Raw genomic sequence first — 25,841 nt, forward strand, 5'->3', positions numbered from 1 at the left:
GTGAGATAAAATATCTGATCAAGCACATGAGCACTGCGGAAACTCAAACAAGGGAAAGACTTCACAATGAGTGGTGTAGTAAGTTTTAAAAAGGGGAGGGGACCTACACTATTGGTGGGAATGTAAGCTGGTGCAGCCACTGTGAAAAACAGTATGGGGAGGTTCCTCAGAAAACCAAACACAGAATTACCACATTATCCAGCAATCCCACTCCAAAGCATATATCCAGACAAAGCTATAATTCAAAAGATATTTGCACCCCCCATGTTCTTAAGAGTACTAGTCACAATAGCCAAGACGAGGAAGCAACCTAAATGTCCAACAGATGAATGAATAAAGATGTGGGACATTTATACAATGGAATAAACTCAGCCACAGGAAAAAAAGAATGCTATTTGCAGCAACATGGACACAACTAGAGATTATCATACTAAGCGAAGTAAATCAGGAGAAAGACAAATACCATATCGTATCATTTATATATAGAATCTAAAATATGACACAAATGAACCTATTTATGAAACAGAAATAGAACTGGGGACACAGAGAACAAACTGATAGTTGCAAAGGGGGAGGAGGGTGTGAGAGGACTGGATTGGGATTTTGGGATTAGCAGATGCAAACTGGTATATACAGAATGGAAAAGAAACAAGGTCCTGATGTATGGCACAGCAAACTATAATCAATATCCTGTAATAAACCATTATGGAAAAGAATATAAAAAAGAATGTATATATTTATATATAACTAGGGCTTCCCCGATGACTCAGACGGTAAAGAATCCGCCTGCAATGCAGGAGACCTGGGTTCGATCCCTGAGTTGGGAAGGTGCCCTGGAGGAGAGCATGGCAGCCCACTCCTGTATTCTTGCCTGGAGAATCCCTATGGACACAGGAGCCTAGCATGCTACAGTCCATGGGGTCGCAAAGAGTTGGACACGACTGAGCACAGCACATATGTATAACTGAGTCACTTTGCTGTACGGTAATCATTAACACAACACTGTAATTCAACTATACTTCAATTTCAAAAAAAAGAGGGGAGAAGCAGTAGGAAAAGGGACCCAAGACTGCACCAATCACAGAGCAGCAGGAGATCAGTGGTGGTGCAGATGAGCTCATGGGAGTGGAGGAGAGTCAGGTAAGGGGAGGGTGGGTAGCGAGAGTCTTCAAAGGTAAGTGGAAATTTCACACTCTCGACCCAGGAGCTGAGACAGACTGAGATCAAGATGAATCTGGCAGAATGAAGTCAGATGCAGGAAGAGGCAGGGGTCATGGGCTGTTTCAGAGAGGAGACCGAGCAGGAGCTGGAGAACTGACTCAATGCGGGGAAGGAGTGGGTTCTGGGAGACTGGAACCAAGGTGGCACCAGGTGGTAGGAACACAGGTGGGATGGCCCTTCCAGGAGGGGTGAGCAAGGCAGGCTTCAGCATGGGGAAGATAGGAACACAGAGTGAACTTTATGATGGAGCGAAACAAACAACTCAAGGGCCAAGGCCCTGCTTCCAGTCACTGGGGTGTCCTGAGTTTGTCTCTGACCTGGGGTGACGCCAACAGGGGACAGACTGTCATTTCAATGGTCAGAGTTTTAACCAAATAGGATTTCAAGAACTTATTCTGAAATGGTGTCCAAGATTCAAGTACTATAATGGGGAAACTGAAAGCACAAATTTTTGCTTTTATCGCCTTGTCTTCTTTTGTTTCTACCTGTAACCCCACTGTGACCAATGGAAGAGGAAGGGAAACATCCTGGAGTTTCAGCACCATCACCAGTCCACTGGCCAAAGACATTTCACAGCAGAATTAGGGGACAGCACATCCTCTGCGGAAACTGCAGGATACCCCTCTTTCTCTGCACCTGAGCATCAACCCTCTCGATCACTGGCCAGGTGAGCAGGTAACTGGACTCACCATGAAGCTCCAGGTCCTAAGAGAACAAGCTGATCTCCGGCAACTGCAAAGCTGTGATAGGGAGGGGCTGGGGTGAGAGACTTTGTTTTTAAGTTTACAACTGAAACCACAGTCTCCTCCTCCCCATGTGCTTGTCACTGGGAGGTCTTAATATAAAAAACTTTATTTAGTTACTAGACTCAACAGATTCCAGTTGGTCTAGGAAGTTGGAAGGGACAGCTAAGTTAAAGAGGAAGCCACAATTAGGTCTAAAAGAGGCGAGGTGTGATGTGAATACAGCAACCTATGGTGGACACCACAGGGGAGACCCAGTCTAAAGTGTAATATTTGGAAAAAGAAAATCCCGTATCTTCGAGATTATATACCCAACACATACACAAAATTATCATTAAAACAGTAACTAACATTTTACAAAGGGCTCACTATGGAATGAGCACTGGGTTTCACACACACACACACAATCCCCACAACAATCCCTAAGGCAGTACCTGCCCATGTTTTATAGAAGAGGAAGAGTACATTAAAGCCATCGAGCAATTCTCTGAATCACAAAAGTGGTAAGTGGAGGAGCTGGGTTTTTCTTTTTCTTTTGACCTGGTCTCCAAAACCCAACACTGCAAGGGAGAAAACAGGCCTCCTCCCACCAACCCTGCACAGAGCCCAACCGGGGTGGAAGGATTTGCTCAAGAGGCAGAAACAGCCTCTGCCTGCAGCAGGTAGCCATCCTCTGCAGAGAAATCAAAGAACCCTCAGTGGTGATGCTGCCTGCCCCGAAAAAGAGTGGGGGAGATGCTTGTAAAAAATCCCCAGGAAGGTTAAAAATATCTTCTAAATTCACATACAGCTGTTACCTAACCAGATACCTTTCAAACAAGAAGAGGTGTTTTTTGTGTTTTTTTTTTCCCCCTCACCAAATCCACCTCTCCTGATAAAGTTCTTTTTAAAAATTGCAATTACTTGATAAAAAGTTATTCCCAATGAGTCATATTAAGATATACTCCCATTATACAGTATAGACATCTATGCCAGGAAGAATCCTGGTACAATCAGACAGTCAGTGCTTTGTGGAGAAGCCACAGTGTCACCTTTGAGTAAGAAACACCTCTCCATTACAACAAGTAAGCCCCATCCACTCCCAAATACAGGGCCAAGTTTATGTAGAACAAGGACCTGCTTCACCTGAAGGGACTCACACTTCTTCAGAGAAATGAAGATGCTGAAGATGGAACGTCAGGCTTTCTGCCGGTGACACCCACGACTGAAGGCCTACTCTGTGTCCGTGATCTTGTCCATCACGACGACCCTTCACCGGCACTTCCTCACACTCAGGGCAGTGTCACAAGACGAAGACTAACCCTGTATCGCTGCTGCTGCGTATCAAGACGTGTGCACCATGACTCTGCATCTGACCCTTGGTCTGCAGACCCGGCCGAGATGCAGTCACCTTCCTGTCCCACCACGTGGGACACACTGAACCACCTTGGGGTGGTGACTGCATGCGGCCTCACTTTCTATCAGATTATTTTCCGGCCCAAAAAGACATCATCCACAAACCTCACTCAGCTCACAAGTCACATGAATACACTGTTCCAAACTCTGAGGCCAGCCCCCTGCTTCTGGAAGGTCCCTGCCACCCTCCCCGCTCCCAGACGCCAGGTTCTGCTCAGTGCACCCAGCACTGCCTCCCTCGGGAACCAAGCCTGCAGTTCAAGGCACTTTTTCCCAGGGCCACATGAGAACCAGGTTCTGACTCCAGAACCCAAGCCCCCACCTGTAAGGTGACACTTCCTCCAATGGTCACCGGCAGCAGAGCTGGCAGCGGCTGCACTTCCCCTGTGTATTGACCCCTTCCACTGGGTTAAGCAGAACCTTGTCACTAACCCCAGACCCGACCACGTGTTTAAGTCTCCATAACTATTTCACCAGCCAACGTGGTGTAATCTCATTGTGTGACGTCATGCACAGTGGTCTCCTCATTCTGTGGTCTATTCCTTTGGGTTTCCACTTGTCTTCATCCAGGTTGGGTTGAGATACACAATCCGTGGTTTCCATCAGGTCAACGCGCTGTGTCAGGCAAGCATCAAAGGACAAGGCCCGTGTACCTCCTACAGCAAAGGCAGCGGTGCTGTCATTGCTGTGACGTGATAAGCTTCTAGAAACGTCGTAGACACAGTCTGTGAAGGTGAAAGCTGCCAGTACAGTTGGAAAGAGCCTAAGGCCAGCAATCACCAAATATCAATTCAGTCTTTAGTTTTATGCCTAATGACATAGTTACAGCATGTGGGATCTAGTTCCCTGACCAGGGATCAAAACCTGGCCCCCAGCAATTGGGAGCACAGAGTCGTAGCCACTGGACCACCAGGGAAGTCCCCTGAATGATATTTTGTCACTTGGATGTTTGGAATCTAAAATAATTCCAGGGCTTCCCTGGTGGCTCAATGGTAAAGAATCCGCCTGCCATCGCAGGAGACACAGGTTCGACCCTGGTCTGCAAAGATCCCACATGCCTTGGAACAAATAAGCCCAGGCACCACAACCACTGAGCCTGTGCTCCAGAGCCCGGAAACTGCAAATACTGAGCCCACGTGCTGCAACTAGAATCCGCACACCCGAGGGCCTGTGCTCCACAACAAGAGAAACCACTGCAAGGAGAAGCCCAAGCCCTGCAACTAGAGAGGAGCCCCCGCTCACCACAACTAGAGAAAAGCCTGCAGCAATGAAGACCCAGCACAGAAAATAAATAAATACAATTATAATAATTCCACAGAAACAAGCTCTGACTGTGAACAATAACGACAGTAAACAGCGGGGGGGAGGCAGAGAACCCAGTTCAGCTAACACGGTGCACCGAGAGCAGAAAGTGAAGGACGCCCTAGGAGTCGGTGGTGCCTCACAGCCCTGCCTGGCTCCTACTCTGGTTTTCTACGCCCCCACCCCCACCCCATCCAGCAGCAGACAGCGGGCTCTCAGGAAGGAAGCAGCGAAGCTAGGACATACTTCATAGCCACGAGGGAGACGCAAGGCCGGCTGCAGCTGAACAGGTTATCCTAGTTTGTTGTTTTTTTTTTTAAAAAATAGGTAACATGTAATAAAACAGATCTATCACACACCCCTGACTCTCCTCTGGGTGACCAGCAACAAACCAGTTAAAATATCAACATTTAGCAATTTGGGAATCATCTCAGTCCTTCTCAGCCATCATTTTTGGTGACCTTGAAGTAACTGTTCCTATCACCCAAGAGAGGAGCATCTATGGTGTAAGGCAGAGAGCCCTGTCCTGCTGACCCCTTCGTTATAAGCCAAGTCCACACCGCCTTGTTAAAACCACTCCTTATTCAACCACAGGACACGGGGGAGATTCAGAAAACCCCGACCGAGGTATCAGAAGAAAATGCTCGAGAGGGAGGCGCCACGATTGCACCTTCAGTGCTTGCTTCGTAACTACCTGCTCGCTGCAGTGCCCAGAAGGGCGTTCTCTCTCACCTCCATCTGAAACCTCTACAGTCATACTAAGAGACGCCGAGGCTCTTAAATCTTGACAGCTCTCACTTTCACATTCTCTTTCGGAAGAAGCAAAGCCAGCCATGACAGTGTAAATAACTGCTGGTCTTAATCAGTGGCTGGTACTGAAGCAGGTGCTATTCTAACCCACCTCATCAATGAGGAAACCAAGGCTGGGGGTTAAGCAACTTGCCCAAGGTTCCAAAGGTACTGAAACCCAGGCTGACTCCAGAGCTTTGACCTTTCCACCATGCTGCTTATCTGACCTCCAATTAGGCATTTGAAGAGTCTGCAAACTGTGATAATCTCATTGGAGACTTTTGTTTCTTGCGGCTGGTGGACAGCGACTCTCCTTGTCACACTGGGTCCCCTTTGGGGCCTACATTCATTCTCTTCATTCTAACTTCACGCTACCTGATGCAAAATCCTCTCAAATTATCCTAGATACAGAAAAAGAAGAAAGAGAGAGGGCCTTTCCTTGCTTTGTATCGCTGAATAATTAGATTTTTAAACTCATAAGCAAAATCCATTCATTCTGCATTTGCAGCGCATGGGCACTAACCCAGCACTAAACTCGGAATCTATACCCAAATACTTGATTGTTTGTCAAGTCAGGCTTTCAGTGGTTAGGCAGCACATTTCTTGTTTTACTGGGAGTTTTAATAGATTTTGGCATCACCCTTGTGGAATAGCCTTGGTGACTCTGTTTTATGGTACCCTATGTGTTGACAGCAGTCTGGCAGATTAACGCTATAAAAAGTGGCCCACTGTCTGCTTACATTAGGTTCGGTAGCCAAGCAGGTTCATGTTGAAATGCCTGATTCATGAGCCCATCTAGGCTGTGCCGTACGTGCCGTTCACAACGAGCACAGCAAGGTGTGCAGGGGATGGCTCCAGGTGTGATTAAAGTGACAGGCGGCTATGAAATCTTTCTGCTAAATATCAGAGGCTTAAGTTCCCACTCCTGATGCATTCAGGTGACTTTCCTTTTTGTTCAGTAAACAAAATTGAAAAATACGAGTGACTGCAAAGTGGAGGTGTTCTCATTTTTCACTCATTACTGTATTTCACTGATTCTAACTCCGACTTCCATTTCACATTCCCATAGGCCAGAAATAGGACCTGTCTTACAACTGGTGCCATCTTACTGTGATGAAACACAATAATACAATGTGGTTCTGTGTATTTCGGATTCTATCATTTAAGTTTTACCATCAACCCGTTTATTCATAATTAAGTTAGGAGACAGTGTTAAAAATCTGTTTTTCCTTTTCTTATTCTCCTCTGTTTGCCATAGAAGATATAATAAAGAATGTCTGAGATAAATGAAAGGTAACATAACTTCAAGGAGACGAAAACTTTAAAGCTATTTTATTATAAGTGCAAAGCTGTTGCCCTCCTTGAAGAAAATAGACCCTGAAGCCTTCTCCTGGTTGCATGCAACCTCAATGCGCTTCTTTTGTGAGAAAGATACAGTTCCAAGGTAGAAGGGTTCCAGATGCTTAAGACTTCCCACCTGCACACATCGACTCACTCCAAGACACAGCAAGACTTTTAACTCTAGCTCAAACACTTTCAGGAGGTTGGTTTCTCCTCCACCTCCCCAATATCAAAATCATGCTCACATATTTAAATAATTAGGTGAGATGTACAGGAGCTAGCATTGTAATCCGAATGCTAAAGGCTCAGTAAATACTAACCAAATCTCATCTACAGGAGTATTTTCAAAGATGATTCTTGTTTTCCTGGATTTCAGAAAACTTAAAAAAAAAAAAAGAGGCAGGGGTCTCTTAAATTCAACTTACTTCAGAACAAAATTTCTTTGAGATAGAAAAAAATAATCCAGCGACCTAGAAAACAAGAGGAAGAGGCAAATTTGGGGGTAATCATTTCAGAAAAATAAGTAGTTGAAATTACTTTATAAAGATGTTCTTGTCTATACCAGAAAACACTGAAAATTGTCAGGCTTCCTTGTTCCACCCCAGGAGTAAGAGACGTTTCTTGGGATGGAAACGGCTGTTTTTCTTGATTATGCAAAGTGCCTTTCCGTATGACATTTAGAAAATATTTAAGAATGTAAATTTGAACGTAAAGATGAATCAAACCATATTCAAAATAAACTTTTAAATACAAATTAAAATAAACACAACCCTCAATCGACATTCGTGGAGAGCAAACAATGCAGTAAGCACCGTGTGAGGTAGTTCAGACATCACCGCATGAATTAACACAGGCCTAGGAGCTGAGCACTGCCACCATCCCTCCCAGCTTCAGCTGAAGGAACTGAATCTCAGATAGGTTTAAAACTTGCCTGTGGTCACTAAGCTATGAAGTCACCTATCCAAGTTCATACAGCCAGTATGTGGCCAGGCAAGGATTCAATCCTGACCTGTGTAACTCGGCAATCGGAGCTTTTAACTAAGTCAAAGTGTCAATCCCTAAAACTACTCATTTTTTAAAACTGACGTATTTTCCCTAGTTTTCTTTTTCCTAGGCTTGTGGTAATAATTTGCATCAAGTTGAAGCCAGACTTTATATTATTTTGTGCTCTACCCTTTGAGGCTTTATGGTTTCCAAAAACACAATCTGTAATGCCTGCATCACACTTGAGCTTATGAACACAGCACAAATCTAACCATTCCCGACTTCTCACTGTCAGAACAAAATGCTGTGACCTCTTACTTATCATAGCTGATTGGACTGCAGATCTTTCCTTCGGACGGACGGCTGATATGACTGGCATGGCTGTTCATGAAGTTCCGGAAACATGGAATCTCCAGCTACTTTCCAAAATGTTTGTACTCACCGAAACCCAGACAGCGGTGAGCCTGCAAGTCTCACCACATTCCGTCAATATCAAAAAATGTTTTTTAAATCCTTGCTAATTTGATAAGGAGGGAAAGTTAGCTCATTTTAATTTGCATTTTTATTACTCCATAACTGGGAAAATTTTTGTTTTTGGCAGTTAAATTTTCTATGAATTATCTGCTACATCCTTTACTTTCTATGGGCTAGAGCTGTTTCTCCACTGTATTTGCTGATGTGTCTTTTTAATAGATCCACACACACCCATCAGAGCAGGTGAAGTACACACGGTGAGGCAGGGCTTCGAAATGTCGGAACACACACTCAGAAGAAAGCGTGACCCCAGTGAACAGATCAACATCCGTGTGTAGTAACCATGTAGACTTTTACAAATTCCCTAACTACCAATGTGCCATTTTGATTCTGAAAGAGCAATATGAACAATCCTACAGAACTCTTTCACATTATGCTGTGCCCAAGTAGGAAGGACATTTAAAGAAATAAAGTCAAACTACATGTGAAAACAGTTCCAAAATCATTTTCATAAGACACTGACTTTAATTAAAAAAGCCGGGGAGGGGGGTTACTATTTTGATATTTTTCTGGCTCGCTGGTTGCACAACTTCATGAGCGACATAGCTTTATTTTTGGAAGCTTTCTAAAGTGATCTTTTTATCTTTTCATACATCTCACCCTCCTCAAATGTTTCCTATTTTTGGATCTAATCTAAGTTCAAAACATCAAACCTTGGTTCTCCTGAAAAGAGGCTTCCAAGCCATTCTCAGGTGGGCGCTGGCCCCTGGCAGGACCGGTCCTCTCCTCATCTCCCACCAGTTTCACCCCCCCACCCCACCCTGCCCTGGTGGAGCTCTACTGCTGACTTTTCCCCTCCAGTCCCTCTTCAACCACCAGCCCTCACACATTGCCAAACCAACCATGCCATTTCCATCACTTAGTGCAAACGCATGTCACCAATTTCACCACAATTTCAATTTCACCACAGCCCACCCTCAACCCTGTCTGGCCATCCCCTGCCCTCTCCTCCCAGCCACCTCTGACCCTCCCCAAGTTCGGGAGGAGGGCGGGTGTGTGGCAGGGTGCCCCTCTCCCTGGGGGTGCAATCCCTGCCTGGCCCTGCAGCTTGCTCTGGGGGCCTGGCCTCACTGTATCTCTGTGATTCTGCTCCTGTCATCTCTCAGTCCTCCCAGCCTATCACAAGGCAGCACGGGTCACATCTGCTGATGTCCTCCTCCACTACCAGCCCTCCATTGGGAGCATCACACCTCTTCAGCGCCTGAATACACACAATGCTAACCTGCTCCACGTCCGAGGTGTGCGACCCGGCATCTTGGAGCCACGGTCAGCATTTTCAGATCTCCTGCAGAACTTGGCACAGTTACAATTTTCCATGAGCACCACTTCGCAAACATTAGTGTCATCCCCAAAAGTCAGCAAGAATATTCTTAAGATTTGCGTGCTTGTAATTCTTACTGATCTTTTGAAAGGTGTTGCTGAATATTCCCTGCCCTTACTGGCCATGTCTTTGCATTCACTGAAGTCCTTCCTACAGCCAACCTGGGGAAGGCCTGTATGGAAAGTTCACTCTGTCATGAACTTGGAGGCCCATTTCTGAAAGCCTCCTGTCCCTCAGGCCATGCTCAAGCACAACTGACTCCCCACAAAAGGATTTCAGTTACCAGTTTAATAGTTTTCCCTCAACACAAGATTATATCTTACGGACATTCCTGGGCTAACCTGAAGATCATGAGACAGACTAAAGGGCATCTTAAGTACCGATTCAGGACACAGCAACCAGGGCAAAGGCCTTCCAAATGGACACCAGGGACATGAGAATAGGGTCTGAGGAGGAATTCTCACCTCCTCTTCCCACTCACGTTGTGAACCTGCTGAGGGACAGCCAGGTACGGCTGGAACCAACTGTCACTGGGGAGGGGGCGGGGACAGGCACAGGGAAACCTCCCCCTTCCCCAACAGTCTCGACTTTAAACCCAACAGCCCCACTGCACTCGAAGGTGATGAGCAGGACCCCTCTGCAGGAGCCTGGGAGCTTTCAGACCCGCAGCCAGGGGGCCGGCTGCCCCGGGAATGAATGAAGGAGAACGCTGGGAGCAGAGAGGGCAGGCGTCTCCTCCAGTGCAAACGACGAGGACAAGGACGGGCCAGGGTTCAGCAGGCCTGGCACCATGTGCTAACAGGCAGGCAAGTGTCGTGAGGATGCAGTGCGGTCAAAGAAACCAGGACACCAGGACCCAAGAGTGTGGAGCCCCCTGAACTCGGAGGAGCCTGCAGAGGTTGAGAGGCAGCCAGGGTGAGGGGCGGCACGGAGCGCAACGTGGGGCTGAGAGGCCAGGGCTTCATGCAGGAAGGAGGCGGTGTTGGGAAGACTTCGGGTTCAGACAGGTTGGGAACGTGAAGAACAGATGCTTGGGGAGATACTGGGAATAAAATAAAGCTTCAGGAGCTAATCACCTGGAAACAGGATCTGGAGCTGTGGGTCTGAGCTGGGCCCTAGAGGCTGCGAGATGGGCGCTTTCAGAAGAACACTGGCTGCATCCAGGGAGCAACAGGAGGAGCGAGGAGCCGGGGAAGCCCAGGACCCTGATGGAGCCTCCCAGCCAAGATCCAGGGAGACGGTGGGGCAAGAGGACAGGGCAGGCGGTGAGGAAGAGATCGGAAAGGAAGGAAGGAGGAGGGCTGAGAAAAGAGGCGGGAGCCACTTCCCATCACCTCCCGTAGGAGTACCGGGGTCCCACGGAGATGGACGTTGCCAAGTCCACCCGCCGGATGACCTGCCACCCGACTCTCACTGTTCATGTCTGAGCTGCCCTTGGAAATAACACTGCCTTGGAACGGGCTGCCCCCAAATAGTAATAGTCCACTCACTTTTTTTTTTTTTTTTAATACTTTTTAATTTTTTTTTTTTTTTGGCCACACAGCATGCAGGATCTTAGTTCCTCAGCCAGGGATCGAACCACTCCCCTCTGCATTGGAAGGGCAGTCACAACCACTGGACTGCTGGTGAAGTCTCCTAAAGCCACCCACTAATCATACCATGAAACTGGAACGACACATAAAACAAGTTTTTAACTATTCTGTGGCAGAAATGAAAATACAATTTAATGAGTAAACACAACACATGTTGTTCTCCATTTATTTCACTGCCTTTCAGGGAGACTAGGCTCCCAAGCTCAACCATGTGTCCATCTTTGCCCTTTATATAGTTGGTATCCCAAGTAGCAGCTACATTTCACTCAATCACATGTAAGAGAATAACACTACCTGCAAAGCTTCAAAAAATACTGTAAAAATATATGTTACCATTTTTCTGAACTGTTCTGTATTTCCATGGTACGTTCACTGTATAACTAACATACTGGTCTAAACGTGAGGTCTTTTGGAGTATATCAAAAGCACCGAGATAAAAATTCAGATTCTACATGGTCCACAGAGATTTTAATCCAGGAATAAAACCAATGTAGGGTTGAAGAATCTGCATTTTGCTGTTGTTATTGTTGTTGTTGTTGTAACACACCACAAGGCTTGTGGGATCTTAGTTCCCTGACCAGGGATCGAACCTGAGACCTGGCAGTGAAAGTGACGAGTGCTAATCACTGGACTCCCAGAATCTGCATCTTTAACAAGCAGTACAGGTGACTGTGGGGCTTTCCAGGTAGCTCAGTGGTAAAGGGTCAGCCTGCCAATACAGGAAATGTGGGTTGATCCCCGGATGGGGAAGATCCCCTGGAGAAGTAAATGGCAGCCCACTCCAGTATTCTTGCTTGGAAAATCCCATGGACAGAGGAGCCTGGCAGGCTACAGTCCAAGGGGTCACAATGAGTCAGATACGACTGAGTGACTAATTACGCACATACCACCAGGTGACAGTGTTCATTCTAAGGCCCAATAAATATCTACTGTGCCCATCACTTTTTACCAGATGAACTTTTGAAATAATTATATAAGAGCGTCAAGATCACGTGAACAGACCCATTCTACAGGTCACTTGGAGAAAACAGATGAAAAAGCGACCTCAGTCCCGCTCATCATCTCCTCTTCCTTAAAGACCAATGGATACATTATTTCTGCAAAACCACCTTGTCCCTGTGAATCCTGGCAGGTAGAAGGGAGGGGAGGACGTTGCTGAGAAGGTGCAAGACGGAGCAGCATGCTGCTGCTCCCTCCTCCCCAAAATCCACCATGTACTTTGTTAGCTTTTCTGTCTGGAAATCAGGGACCTGAGTCTTCTATGCACCTATCTCAAAATGGTAAGGAAAGGAAAAGTGGGGGTTCCTTTCACACAACAGAATATTGGAAGAGTTAAGAGACACACAAGAAAATCTCATAAGGATATGAGTGAATGCTATAATGCTTTGAATAAATAGACCCATTTTCTCACCCCTCGCCTGGAGCTGGTAGGTGACACAAATCAGATTACGTTCCAAATTCAACAGCTGGCTCAAGCCATCTTGTTTAGAGAAGGCACAGGTAGTCGAGTCATTTTCAGGTTTGCCCAGTGAGGATATTCTTCTTCTTAATGTTATTATTACGGTGGTAGTGATCCGTAAAGGATAACACCGGTGATGTGAGCATTTCTTCAAGTTCTGAAAAGCCTGAGCTACATACAGTCAGAGACTGACCGTTGGTCCCCGGTGTCACCACACCACCAGCAAAAGCCAGGCTTCTGTGCGGATCTTCAGGCAGTACATCTCCTTCTGTTCACATGGACACAAACACTGGATTTCTCAGCTAGTCTATGGTGACAACGCCTGCCTGCTAGCAATCCAGGCACAGCTGTGTCACCACCCACAGGGGGAACCATGTGGGAAATTACCTGACTGCGTCAAGCGGTGCATCCCTACTAAGCATCTGACGGACATGAGACAGTTCTCCTTTCCTGCCAGACCTCGGCAGCTAAACAGAATGGCTCTCACCGGCCCACAGTAGCCACGAAGTCCCTTATGAGCTTGAAATTTGCTTCCATTACCAACCTGGATTTTATTTGTCTTCTAATGAGAGGGGGAAATGGAAACCTTAAAATGCTAATTCTGGTGATAAACCTAGCTCTATGAAACAAAACACAATAAAAAAAAAAAAAAACCCAAAAACTGAATTTTTAAGCGCACCAAAAAATAGCAAAACTTCCAAGTTTCAATGGGAGGTTCGTGGTAAAGAACCCACCTGCCAATGCAGGAGACATAAGACATGAGGGTTCAATCCCTGGGTCGGAAAGATCCTCTAGACGAGGGCATGGCAACCCACTTCACTATTCTTGCCTGGAGAATCCCATGGACAGAGGAGCCTGGTGGGCTACAGTCTACAGGGTGGCAAAGAATCAGAAATGACTGAAGTAACTTAGCACGCGTGCACACATGCATGTCTCTTTGTGACCAGATGAACCACGTGGACCACCAGGCTCCTCTGTCCATGAATTTTCCCAGGCAATACTGGAGTGAGTTGCCATTTCTCTTCCAGGAGATCTTCCCAACACAGGGGTAGAACCTGTATCTCTAGAATCTCCTGCATTGGCAAGTGGGTTCTCTACCACTGCACCACTTGGGAAGTCCATGTGAATGAATACATCTTGGATAAACACTGGAAAGAAACAGCCAGTTCTGCAGCAAGCTGAATACTCTGTGGTTGGTCACGTGTTGGACTGATAAACAAAACCAGGGTGGAATACTAGTGAGTCTAACAATAAGTGAGTGTCTTTTAGGTGGGAAGTGTTCGCAATTGATAAGATATGACTTGTGAGGTGGAAAAGACGCCCCCCTGACTATAAGCCATTCATGGGCAGCTCTGGGCCTCTTAGCGTGGCTAGGGGAGCTGGGCCTCGAAAGCACAGGTGTGCACGTCTCGATAGACGCTGGTCCAGCCCTTCTGAGGCCGAGGTCATTCCAATGTGACCACCCATCCCAAGCACTTTCTGCAGAGAGGTTCACACTGATTTGAGTCCCAACTGCACCATGTATTAAACAATCTCTAAATCTCCATTTCGTCACCTACAAAATGGCAAACACTGTTCCCACCTCACTGTTTTGATTAATCCTACTTCCGTCATTGGGGACAACAGTTCAGGTAAGTACACAGATTATTAGCAAAATGCAAACTCACATGAAGCCCATGCTCCATACATGGTAGCTATGGAGATCAAGCTCTTAAAAGTCCATGTGACTCAAGAAGCTTCTAAGTTTTCAACCCTGAAGGAAGGACCAAAGAATACGGTAAACTTCCACAGGCTCATGTCTGTCAACTCTTTCCACTCTGCCCCATTTCATTTTCCCTTAAGAGTCACTTTTAAGGGAAAATAAAATGAAATAAAGTAAAATGAAAGCCATCGATGCACCACCTCGCCCACCGTCGTGCCAGCCCTGACAGCAGTGGGATACCAAGGAAGCCGCCCCCAGAGCCTTGCATTTCCAGAGGCAAGGAACCTTCTCATGTTCTGTTAACAGCGGCTACTCTTGTCCTAGACCCCACCCTGAATCTACTCTCAGTTTAGATCCTTTCTTGTCTCCTTCTTAAGCAAGAGACGGAATCTGGGGCAGGGGAGGGCCAACACCAACATTCAGAGACTCAAGGATCTAGAGTTACAGATTCTGAGAACACCCTGTGCCTCTCTGGTCGACACTGGGAGGTTCGTCCATGCCAGAGCCGATGGAATATGCCCACCGCTGGTGACACCCCCACTGTCTTTGGAGAACTGCAGGTTTGGGGAAAAGAAGAAATGACGGGTTCTCTGGCGAGACAGCCAAGGCTCAGCCAGTAGAAAGAATCCCCAGGGCCAGGAAGAGACTGCTCCCTCAAAGGCAGCATCGTTAGCACCTGGGATATCCAAGTCCCCTCTCTGTAGGGGAACAACAACTAGTTCTGTACCTGGACACAGGCACACGCCTGTGAAGTCTGATGTCAACTCCTGAGGCAAACCATGCAGCTGGACTCCACAGTGGGCTTCTCAGGACTAAGGATTATGGGGACTTAAGTGAAAAATAAAACCAAGGCACACGGTTTGATAAATCCAATGACCAAGAGCCAGCTAATGCTACTAGTAACTCCTCAATAAACATGCCATAAGCTATACTGAGTGCCTGAAGCCGAAGCATCTCATGCCACCTTCCGCCCTAACCCTGGCTGGTGGAGGGTATTATTATTCCCAGTTTCATGATTCACTGAGTTGATCCATCTGATGCCACAACTCAAGTTCTCAGCCACCACAGAATAAAACTTGCTGGAAAACAACTCCTCTCGGCGTCTTCATGGAACAGGAAGGGTATGATGCTGAAAGACATGGAACCCAGTCATCTTGGGAGTCAAGACATCCCAAGATATTAATATACGCCTCCCCCCCACCGCCCCCGCCCCAAGTACAGCAGGCACAAAAAGAGCAAGTGTGACCGGAAAAGCCTGAGCCGACAGGAGACACAGGATTACAGGGCGTTGCCGGTATTTCTAATGCACTTTTACCTATTAAGGCAGCAGTGGTACAAGCCTGGTGATGGATCACAAATACGGATTTTGGAGACCGGTGAACTTCAAAATCCTCCTCCAGGGACTTCCCTGGAGGTCCAGTGGTTAAGTCTCCATGCTCCCAAAATAGGGATCCTGGGTTCGACCCCTGGTCAGGGAACTAGATCCCACATGCCGCAACTGGGAGTTCGCAAGCTGTAACTAAAGACCCCACGTGCGGCAATGAGGCTCAAAGATCCATGTACCGCAACGAAGACCCAGCATGGCCAAATAAATAAAAATAAATATTAAAAAAAAAATCTTCCTCCAGCATGCACTAGAGTTATGTGTGGTCCTGGACAATTTAACCCCTCAGTCCAAGTCTCTGAATCTATAAAATGGGGGTAAACACTCTATTTTCTAGAACAGTGGTCCCCAGCCTTTTTGGCACCAGGGACTGGTTCCACAGAGGATAGTTTTTCCATGGACCTTGGGCAGAGAGTGAGGGTGATGGCTCAGCAGTAATGCAGGTGATAGGGAGCAACATATGAAGCTTTGCTGGCTGGTCCACTACTCACTTCCCGCTATGTGGCCTGGCTCCTAATAAACCAAGGACCAGAGGGGTTGGGGACCCCTGTCCTAGAGTTCTTCTAATGAGTAACCAAAACACTTAGCGAATGCCTGACTGTGTGTGTGTGCATGCACACACATGCATGTACAGTCGCGTCCAACTCTGACTCCATGGACTATAACCCGCCAGGCTTCTCCATCTATGGGATTTCCCAGGCAAGAATACTAGAGTGGGTTGCCACTTGCTCCTCCAGGGGTTTTCTTGATCCAAGAATCGAACTCATGTCTCCTGCGCTGGCAGGAGGATTCTTTACCACTGTGCCCCCGGGGAAGCCCTACGTGATTGGAAATGCTCAAAAATCAACTGCTAGTTAGTTGTTATGGTGATTAATGATATCTTTAATGCTATCGGGTTATTTCTGCACTATTTCAGTTATCACACAGCTAACAGAGAAAATAGACAGTTTCCTAATTTAATCAAGATTTTTACATTCTCCAGATGAGTCTGCATGATTTTTCTGACAAGATCAATACACCTGCAATTGGCCAAAGCAAAATCCCAAGCACAAACAAGGTCAAGTATACAAGAACATAAAACACAGTGAGAGAGATGTTTAAAAAAGAAAAGTTCACCTTGAAGATCCAGGCTTAACAGTTACAATCCATTATTAGTTCTATCCATAAATAAAGTAATTTCTAGACCCACACACTTTAAAATACATCACAACTAAGGCATACGCTGATTGTACACCTGTGTTCCAATTGATTTTATTCGTCACCTAGTGCCAGGACAGGCCTGGCTTGGAAAATAAGGCAGGCTTGTAATTCTCTAAGAGGCTTCTTGCTACTTGCTGGCTTAGAATCATGGTAGAGAGGATCATTCTTTTTACGTGTGTTAAAATAATATGTACTATTGCTAATTATGTTTTAAATATCAAGAGGACCAACTCTGAAGTGTTTATGGCTTCTTTCAGAAGGACAAAAAGAGAACAAAGTGGATTCTTTAATCATTTAAAGCAGTTTCTAACTTGCCGAAGAACGAGGGGAAAATTTATTACTGAGGAACCACGTACCCTTTTATCAGATGAACCACAAATACGGTGTAGAGATCTCTGACGTGTGAGTGGAGGATCCCAGGGAGAGCCCCTGACATGTCAGAACTGCACACATGTTATCTCCCTGCCTTTTCCTGCACAAAGGCTTGGTGTGGCTGCCCAGGCTCCGTGCACAGTGACTGCGGCTCTCTGCCCGCCCCATGCTGAGGACAGACAGGCTAAAGCTGGGGTGGGGGCTGGGAGTGGGGATAACATCCCCTTTATTCTTCCACTGGAGACCACATGGCACAACCCTGCATTCAATGTCATGTATGCACCTCTAGAAAGGCCAACGGTTTCTTAAACCAATATACTGTTGATGGGAACAAGCCAGACAATGTATTTTTAAAGGTTTTTTGAAATGTTTGAAACTAACCAGGGGAAGAACTTGGGTTAGAAATAAAAACTGTTGTAGGGTCGCCGGCCAAGTCCACCTGAAGTCAGCACGCCCAGCATTTCTATACTGTTTCACCACATAGGAACATTACTGTCCCTAAAGTTTAAACGTATCCAAACAATCCCTAAAGACTGCCAGAGGAAAGAGCAAAACCTGCAGATGGAGCAGCCCCTACAGCTAAGGCAAGCCCCTGAAAAACCTGCAAAGGACAATCATGCCCACCCCGGAGAAGGCAGGGCAGGCCCTGGTGAAGCTGGGATGGAGTCACAATGGTACCAAAAGGCTTGTGAGGACCGGCGTCAGGCAGAGCATCTTTGAAATGAACCCCAAGCAAAGACAACGAGGCCCAGGAAGGACCTCTCTCCACACCAAGACCAAAGCTGGACCTGTAACAAAAATAAACGGGTGACTTGCAGGAGACTCGGGTTCGATCCCTGGGTCAGGAAGATCCCCTGGAGAAGGGAATGGCAATCCACTCCAGTATTCTTGCCTGGAAAATCCCACAGACAGAGGAGCCTGGTGGGCTGCAGTCCATGGGGTCACAAAAGAGTCAGACACGACTGAAGAGACTAAACAACAACATCACTACTCTATAAACTGGTGCGCGCACACATATAAAATACAAACACTTCAAAAAAAAACTGTTTCAAGATAAATAGTCAGGCTTTTCATACTTTTTCTCAGAAACTTCAAAACATTTCTGGATTTATTAATTAGTACCTCTTTCCTGGTGACTCAAATGGTAAAGAATCTGCCTGTAATGCAGGAGGCCCAGGTTCGATCCCTGGGTTGGGAAGATCCCCTGGAGAAGGAAATGGCCTTCTCATTTGCTACCAATCATGCTAGTTTGAGCAAACTCCAGGAGATGGTGAACAACAGGGAAGCCTGGCAAGCTGCAGTCTATGGGATCACAAAGACTTAGACACGACTGAGTGACTGAACAACTTTTTATAATTGAGCAAAGTGACTTTTAAGATACATTAAACTAGTTTATACATACTCCTTCCTTCCCCGCCCAGAGCACGTTAAATGTTCAGATCAAGGATGGTACTTCCCTCCACAATTATCTAAGCAATGTATTCATTTCTACCACACCCATGTGTGGCTGCAACCAGCTCCTAAAATTCAACCAGAGCTAACTATGAGACCCACCAGCTACTGCTGGGAGACCAAGGACCTCATCCCAATACATAACTAGCAACACAAAACAGCCACTGGAATGTGGAGACAGAAGAACAAACTGTGGCAAAGTCCGCTTACTAGAGGGTTCTCGTCTTTGAATGAGCAAGCAAAGTCCTTTTCGACAAGTAACAAGCAGACTGCCATATAGGAGGCCAGAAACAAAGCTCCCCTTCTCTGTCAGGTCTACTGAAGGGCTCACTGTATACCTCCATCTTTGGGGGGAAGCTAGCAGACTGTTTTGGAAAGTTTTAGAATGCCACTAGCAATGGAAAGAAGGCTGAGACAGCGGTTTCATGGTCCATTATCGGCCACCTCAGTCACACGCTATGAGAACCCATGAACTTCCTCCTCAGACCTGGCCCCCACCAGGTGCCCCCCATCTCAGGGAGCAGCATCACCAGCCAGCCAGCCACGCCTGGAACACACCAGAAAACCTACATTCCCTGAGCCCTTCCTCTCCCTGAGAACAAATCTATCTTCAAGTCCAATTCAGAGAGCCTCCTAAATATTTCTCCAACCTCTCCACTTCTCCCCTCCCTACGGTCACCAGTCCAGTCCAAACCACTGCTCCTTTACCACCAGTGGGAACATCCTGAGTCTCCCTCCTGTGCCCCACCCGCCAATTCAGCCTTCAAAACACAAGCCTGCTCATGTCAAGCACTGCTTTGCACTCATCAGTGGCTCCGTTGCTTTTTTTTTTTATTCCAGATCCCATAAGCCCTGCCCAAGCTGGCCTCTGCCTACCTCTCAGGCGTCATGTGGCTGCGCTCCGTAGACTTCAGACGTGCTGCTACCCTCCAGGTGAGCCCGCTTCTTCTGCCACCACTTGGGCGGCAGTGCTAAGGCCACTCCTAAGAGATGACAAGTGATCTTCCCTCCTCCTGGTATCCAGCACATAGCACCTACGACACTGCAGCAGTTCTCTGTTTCACGTGGGTCTCCTATGTCTTCTCGTGTATTGTATTCCTTAATCAGGTACAGCCTAGCACCTTGTAGGTAATAGGTACCCAATAAATACTTGAATCGATGAATAAGAAAACAGATGAAGCAGAAAACCTATCACAGTCCCAGCCACCAGCCACTCGAGCCGAGCCTGGCACCTACAGCAGTCGTGAGAGGCCGAAAGGACCATGGAAGACAGCAAGCGTCTCTGATGCCACATGGTCACAAGCAAACAGGCCAAGGGACTAGTCAGCCTCCTGCTACCCAGTAATCCTTCATTACTGTTCTATGCTATTTTCAACAAGATAGTCTCTACTTTTCGAAGTAAAAACAAGACAAAAACCCTCCAAAAATACTTCACTAAGAAAAACACAATCATTGGTGATGGACTGGGAGGACTGGCGTGCTGTGATTCATGGGGTCGCAAAGAGTCGGACATGACTGAGTGACTGAACTGAACTGAACATGAGTTAAAAGGTATAGGAATCTAATTATGATAAGGAATACATGCTTCTTAAGAGAAAACAGTAATCAAATCTTGGCATAATTTTTTCTGTACCTTTCTCTAGATGCGTACTCATACCTCCCCCCACCCAACCCCCCAAAAAACCTCCAAACCACTACACAGTAGAGACAAACACAATATTGATGATGTAGGAACACCTTTAAGAGCCATGGTAGCATGGGCTAAAGGGTTCTTAAGCCAAAAGGTGCTTCTGAGTCAGATATAAGTAGGAAGAGAGCTAGACCCTTCCAGAACCAGCTCTGTCATCCAGCAAGGACCAACCCAGCATCCCCCTGCAGCAGCACCCAGCTAGGCGCCAGCAAGACAGCCGAGACTGCCCGGCAGTAACCGGGTGGCCAGCCAGAGGCGGCTCCTTTAATTAATCTCTCTGGGCTTCGGTTTCTTAATCTGTAAAACCAGAAAGTTCGACTAGCTCTCCAAGGTCCTCATGCTCTAAATATCCAAAGATTCACTAATGATCACAAGACAGATTTCTACTTGACAATATCATTGTGCTTTCCTGTTTATTATTTTGATCACACAGGTGTGGTTTCATTTAAGAATTTTAATATACTGATAGAATTTAAATATAAAAGAACAGCAGTAGTGTTTTTAATTACTTTCCCCACTCTTAACTACCAGCAAGATCAGCTATGGGCTTCTGCCACAATTGCAACCCAATCTGAGTAACACCCAAATTAAATCACTACATCTTCTTTTTTTTTTTTTGGTAGAAAAATTCCCAATTTATATTTATTTCCAAATTCTTTTATATTTTAACATCATCCATCATCTTTGAATGTCAGAGTTTAAAAAAAAAAAAAACAACTAAGAATAATAAAGTTTTCCAGAAAAAAAGTAAAATTTTATCTTCCAGACTGATAAAACCATAATGGTTTGAGAAACCTGGTAAGATACAACACAAAATTCTCAATTTCTAAAAGGGCATAAAAAAAAATAGCCTTTTGAAGATAATCAAATGTGTCCTTGTGAATGAAAAAGACAATTAAAGAATCACATAGGACCACTATGTTCCTAACATCATCCCCAAATGTCCCTTCCTACCTCCAGTGAATTTAGCTATGTGATCTATCCAAGTGCTAGCTTGTTTACATCTAGAAACCATCTGAATACTGGAATTAAATCATTTTATTTCAAAGCTGAAATCTTAAGGGTCATTTTTTGAAGTCAGTCATTTTTTAAATGCCCAGCCCTGACTAAGCATTTTTATTCTTGTGATGCCTTATTTATAGTAGATGTTTATAAGATGGCAATGTATGGATAATAAAAGATGAATAACTATTACCTCCAAAGTTGACCTTAGAAGTTAAATGTGAGTGTCCATGTACCTTTAAAAGGATCTCTCCTACTAGATGGTGAACCCTCTGAGGGAGAACATTGCCTTTTATTTGTCTTTTTATACACTGAAAACTCACTAGTGATTGCTGAATCCAAAGTAACCAAATGAATGGTGACCATATGACAAGCCAACTTTCTTAAGCACAGGGAATAAAACGGTTTCCATCAAGGTTTGAAATGCCTACTCTAACCTTGGCACTGAGCTTGCTCTCACGGGTTACATGGCATGTATACCTAAGCACTCTGACTATATTTTCTCATAGATAAAAATGCATTTTTTCTTTTGACCTAATGGCTTAAAAAATATACTACAAGTAATACATTATTGACTGCATCTGCATGAAGAAAAACTTGTAACATTTCTTTGATACAGTTTTATACATGTACTCCCCATGGAATTCATTTTAACTCAATACTCTGCTGGAAAAGTTTTGGAAATAGTCCTGTAAGCCAAAGTGATTAACATCTAGACCAAGTAGAGGAGAATCTATGAAAGTACTGTTTTAAAACCAAGTTACAAGATCTGCTATTTTAAACTCAACTTATATATTCTCAACTTGGAGAAAAAGTGTTATTTTTTCCTCGAAAGAGGAAAATAATGTTTGAGTTTTAACTATCACCGTCACCTATAAATGACTTCTCTATCCTGACTTCCACCTTAAGACACAGAAAAGGAAGCAATTACTTTAACTGACTCAAAAATAATTTCACTGATTAAACCAACATAATTAGAGTTTATAATTCATATACCTGTCCCTTTATTATTATTATTATTCTTTTCTTACCAAGAAACTCATTTGAATCCTGAAAAACCTAGAATTCACCAACCTTCAATTTACTGACTTGCACAGAGGGAAAAAAAAAAAATAGAAAATATCAGCAGACTATAAATAATGAAGTCTAAAGTGCGAGAAAACAATTCTTGAGTGTTATAATGATGAAATTCACCTGTTACAAGCCTCACAAAAATTCATTACCTCCCTTGATCTGGTTACCAAGGGGGAAGGGAGGATGTCATAATTTCACCATTTGGTGAAACAAGAAAACTTAAGTTTCTAAAATTTGCTACAAGTCCCTTTTCACTTCCAAATTCTGTTTACTCTGTAACTTTTTTCCACAGTCCAGATTTTTCAGGAAAAAGAAACTTTTCCTGAGCAAATCTGGAAGACATAAAATGTCTCCCACTTACTAGCACCTAGAAAGGCAAACCCAGTCCTGCTCCGTGCCCCAAGCATCTAGCTTTCAGCCTCTTTATTATCATTGTCAATGAATGGGCCCCAGTCAAATGAAAGCTGCCATTTTAGGGTAAAGACTGGAGGGCTTCTGTTGTGCAACAGCAAGACAAAAACACTCCGCGACAGATGTCGCACTCCGGGGGCTGGGAGGAGGGTTCAACTTCGGAGAATCACTGCTCGAGTTATCTCTGAAATAAGAATTACATACAATCACACGTTGCTACTACCTAAATGGAATTTTAACTGGAATAAATCGGGTTCCCATGCTGCTAAGATTACAGTCACTACGATTTTTATTTTTTCTTTCTTTCTTGACATCGTCAGAATAAATCTGTGAGGAAATAAAGAAAAGTTTGTTTGGTTTTGCTTTTTTTTTTTTTAAACTATTTGATTATTACGTTTAGGGAGTACTCCCCCCTCCCCTTATAGGGAGAGAATTGGGGGGATGGTGGGGGGGGAGACAGCACACATTCCACCTCTTTGAAAGGTGCTGCCCACTGCAAAGACAGCGTGAATTACAATTTTCTGAAAATAAAAATCAGGGCCTTCACATAATCCTTTAGAAATAAATAAAAATATTTAATACAGCTGAGAAATCAAGCCCAAAGGATGGACACATTTCAAGATGAGTTCTTTAAATCGACGGCGAGGTAATATACAATGGGAAACTAGAAAGTATACTTAGCAAGTGGCGAGCTGGATAGTGTATCTAATTCTAGCAATTCAAAAGGAAACTCTCCATGTGGGTTGCCACTTTTCTTTTGTCCATTGTCTGTTCAGAAGAGGGGGAAAAAAAAAACTAGTTTAAAATCGAGGCGTGAACAGTCTCTAAAAGTGACCTCCGGGAAAACCGGCCGCCCGGTAGCAGAGGCACTCCCCGCCCGGCCGCTCCCCGGGGGCGCTCACAAAGCGGGCGGCCGGCCGGGAGTTCGGGGTGCGCTCCCACGGCGCGGGGCTCCTCGAGGCGCAGCCATCCGGAGAAAGGCAGCTCGGTAATGATGGCTGCTCGGGGCCGGCGGCTCCTTCCCCGGAGCCTCCCGACCCCCCCCCCCCAGCACCCGAGCCCGGGATCGCCACCCTCCCCCCTCCCCCGGCCGGTGCTCGCCCCGCGCCGACGCGGCCGCCCCGCACGGCAGCCCACCGGGTGCCCGCGCCCCTGCACCCCCGGCGAGCCCCGTCCCCGGTGCCGACCAAACAAACAACGCGTCCCCCGCCACCCTCCTTCCTCTCCCCGCTGACCGCTTGGCCTCCAGCCACCTCGACCGTTCACGCTCCGAGCCGCGGATCTCTGCGGGGGCAGAGCGCAGCCGAGCCACCTCGGGGGCCACCTAGTGACCCCCCCCGCGGGCGCTGACCCCCGGGAGGCTCAGGGGTGGGGGAGCCGAGTTGCCTCCGGGGGCTTAAAGTCGCTATTATGCAGCCGCCGCCGCCGCCGCCGTTGGCCCGGCCAGCTCGGCAAGGTGGGGTCCCCTCCTCGCCGCGCCGCCCCGCGCCCGCCCCAGCCCCGCTCCCTTTCTTCTCCTCCTCGCGAACTTGGGGAGCCCCGGGAGCCCCCCGGCTCCGGTCTCGCAACTCCGCTCCCGCGGCCGGCACGGGCCGGGCTCGGGACGCCCCCCGCGCCGCGTGTTCGCGCCGCCCCCGCCCCACGCGGCGCCCCGCGCACTTTCCCCGCCGCCGACCCACCTCGCCCGGTGGCCGTCCCCGCGCGGGCCGGCGCCGCCGCCGCGCCGGGAGGGACGCACTTTGTTCGCGCCGGTGCGGCCGCCGCTCCCGGCGAGCGCGGCGTGGTCGGTCCCGGGCTGGGGGGCGGGGGTCGCCGCCGTCCCCGAGCCGCCGCCGCTCAGCCACCCCGCGCCCGCGCGCCCATCGCCCACTCGCACTGGAGTTGCAGCCCAACTTTTCCTCCTTCCTTTTTCTTCCGAATGGAGCCGGCAACTCGTGCTCGGCGCCGGCGGGAGGAAACGCGCTCGCGCTCCCCCGCGCGCAGACACGCTCCCTCCTGTCCCCCGTCCCCCCCCCACGGCCGGCAGCACAACAAAAAGCCATTTACATGCGAGGAAGTGACCCTCGGCCGGACCGCGCGCCCCCGCCGCCGCCAGCCCCGCGGACGCAGGCAAAAGTTGGGGCGCCGGGCGGCGCTCCGGGCGCGGGTTCGGGCCCCGCGGCGGCGGCGCTGCGCTCCTGCGCCCGGCCCCGGCCCCCGCCCGCCCTCGCCCCTCGCCCCGCACACGCCCAACTCCTCGCTCCCAACTCCTCGCGCGGCCCCTGCCCCCGCCCGGAGCGATTTCCTGCCGCTGCCGCCCCTACCGGAGGCGCCCGGCGAACTCTCGCGCTTACCGGGGCGGGCGGGCGGGCTCCTCCGCCGCCCGGTGCCGAGGGGGGGACAAAACGCAGAGCGGGCTCCGGAGTTGGCTCGGCGGCCGCGGCCAGGGGGCTGGATCCTCGGGCGCGGAGTTGGCCGGGGGCGAACGGGGCTCTGGCGAGTTTCAGGGTCTCCGGGTCCCCGGGCCGCCTCCTCCGCGGCGCTCCTTTGTGTAATTTCACTCGATTCAAGTTTAATCCGATAGTTCCCGAGCACGAGCGCGTCCGCACTACCGCGGCTCAACCCCCGCGCCGCCGCCGCCGCCGCCGCTGCCGCCGCCGCCGCCGCCGCCGCCGCCGCGGCCCCAGCACGCCAGCGCCTGCGCGCGCCCGGCACGCCGCGCGCGCCCGAGGCCGCGGGGCCGCGCGCGCCCGCCGCCGGCTCCCTCCGCGCCGCGCCGGGCCCGCGCGCCGCCACCTGACGTCAGGCGCGCCTGGCATAATTTATGCAAGAATTCGGCCGGGGTGGCTGAGGCCGAGGGAGAGGCCGAGAGAAAGGGGGCGGCGCGGGGCTGC

General features: G+C 47.8%; 1 protein-coding gene across 3 annotated transcripts in view; it reads right to left on the reverse strand.

Moving 5' to 3' along the window:
* The window catches only part of CHD7 (chromodomain helicase DNA binding protein 7), a 195,490-nt gene extending 169,855 nt beyond the window's left edge, over nucleotides 1–25,635 (reverse strand). For 2 of the 3 annotated variants that reach the window (XM_055432544.2, XM_055432542.2), the window contains exon 1: nucleotides 25,302–25,635. The gene's annotated coding sequence lies outside the window, so the exon portion shown is untranslated. Of the gene's footprint in view, nucleotides 1–24,647; nucleotides 24,914–25,301 lie in introns of those variants that run through there. The other variant, XM_055432543.2, reaches the window with a different exon arrangement.
* Between the last annotated feature and the right edge of the window lie 206 nt (nucleotides 25,636–25,841).

This window comes from Moschus berezovskii, chromosome 16 (genome assembly GCF_049115385.1).
Source record: "Moschus berezovskii isolate FMDL1 chromosome 16, NW_MosBer_1.0, whole genome shotgun sequence".
Classification (NCBI taxonomy): Eukaryota; Metazoa; Chordata; class Mammalia; order Artiodactyla; family Moschidae; genus Moschus; species Moschus berezovskii.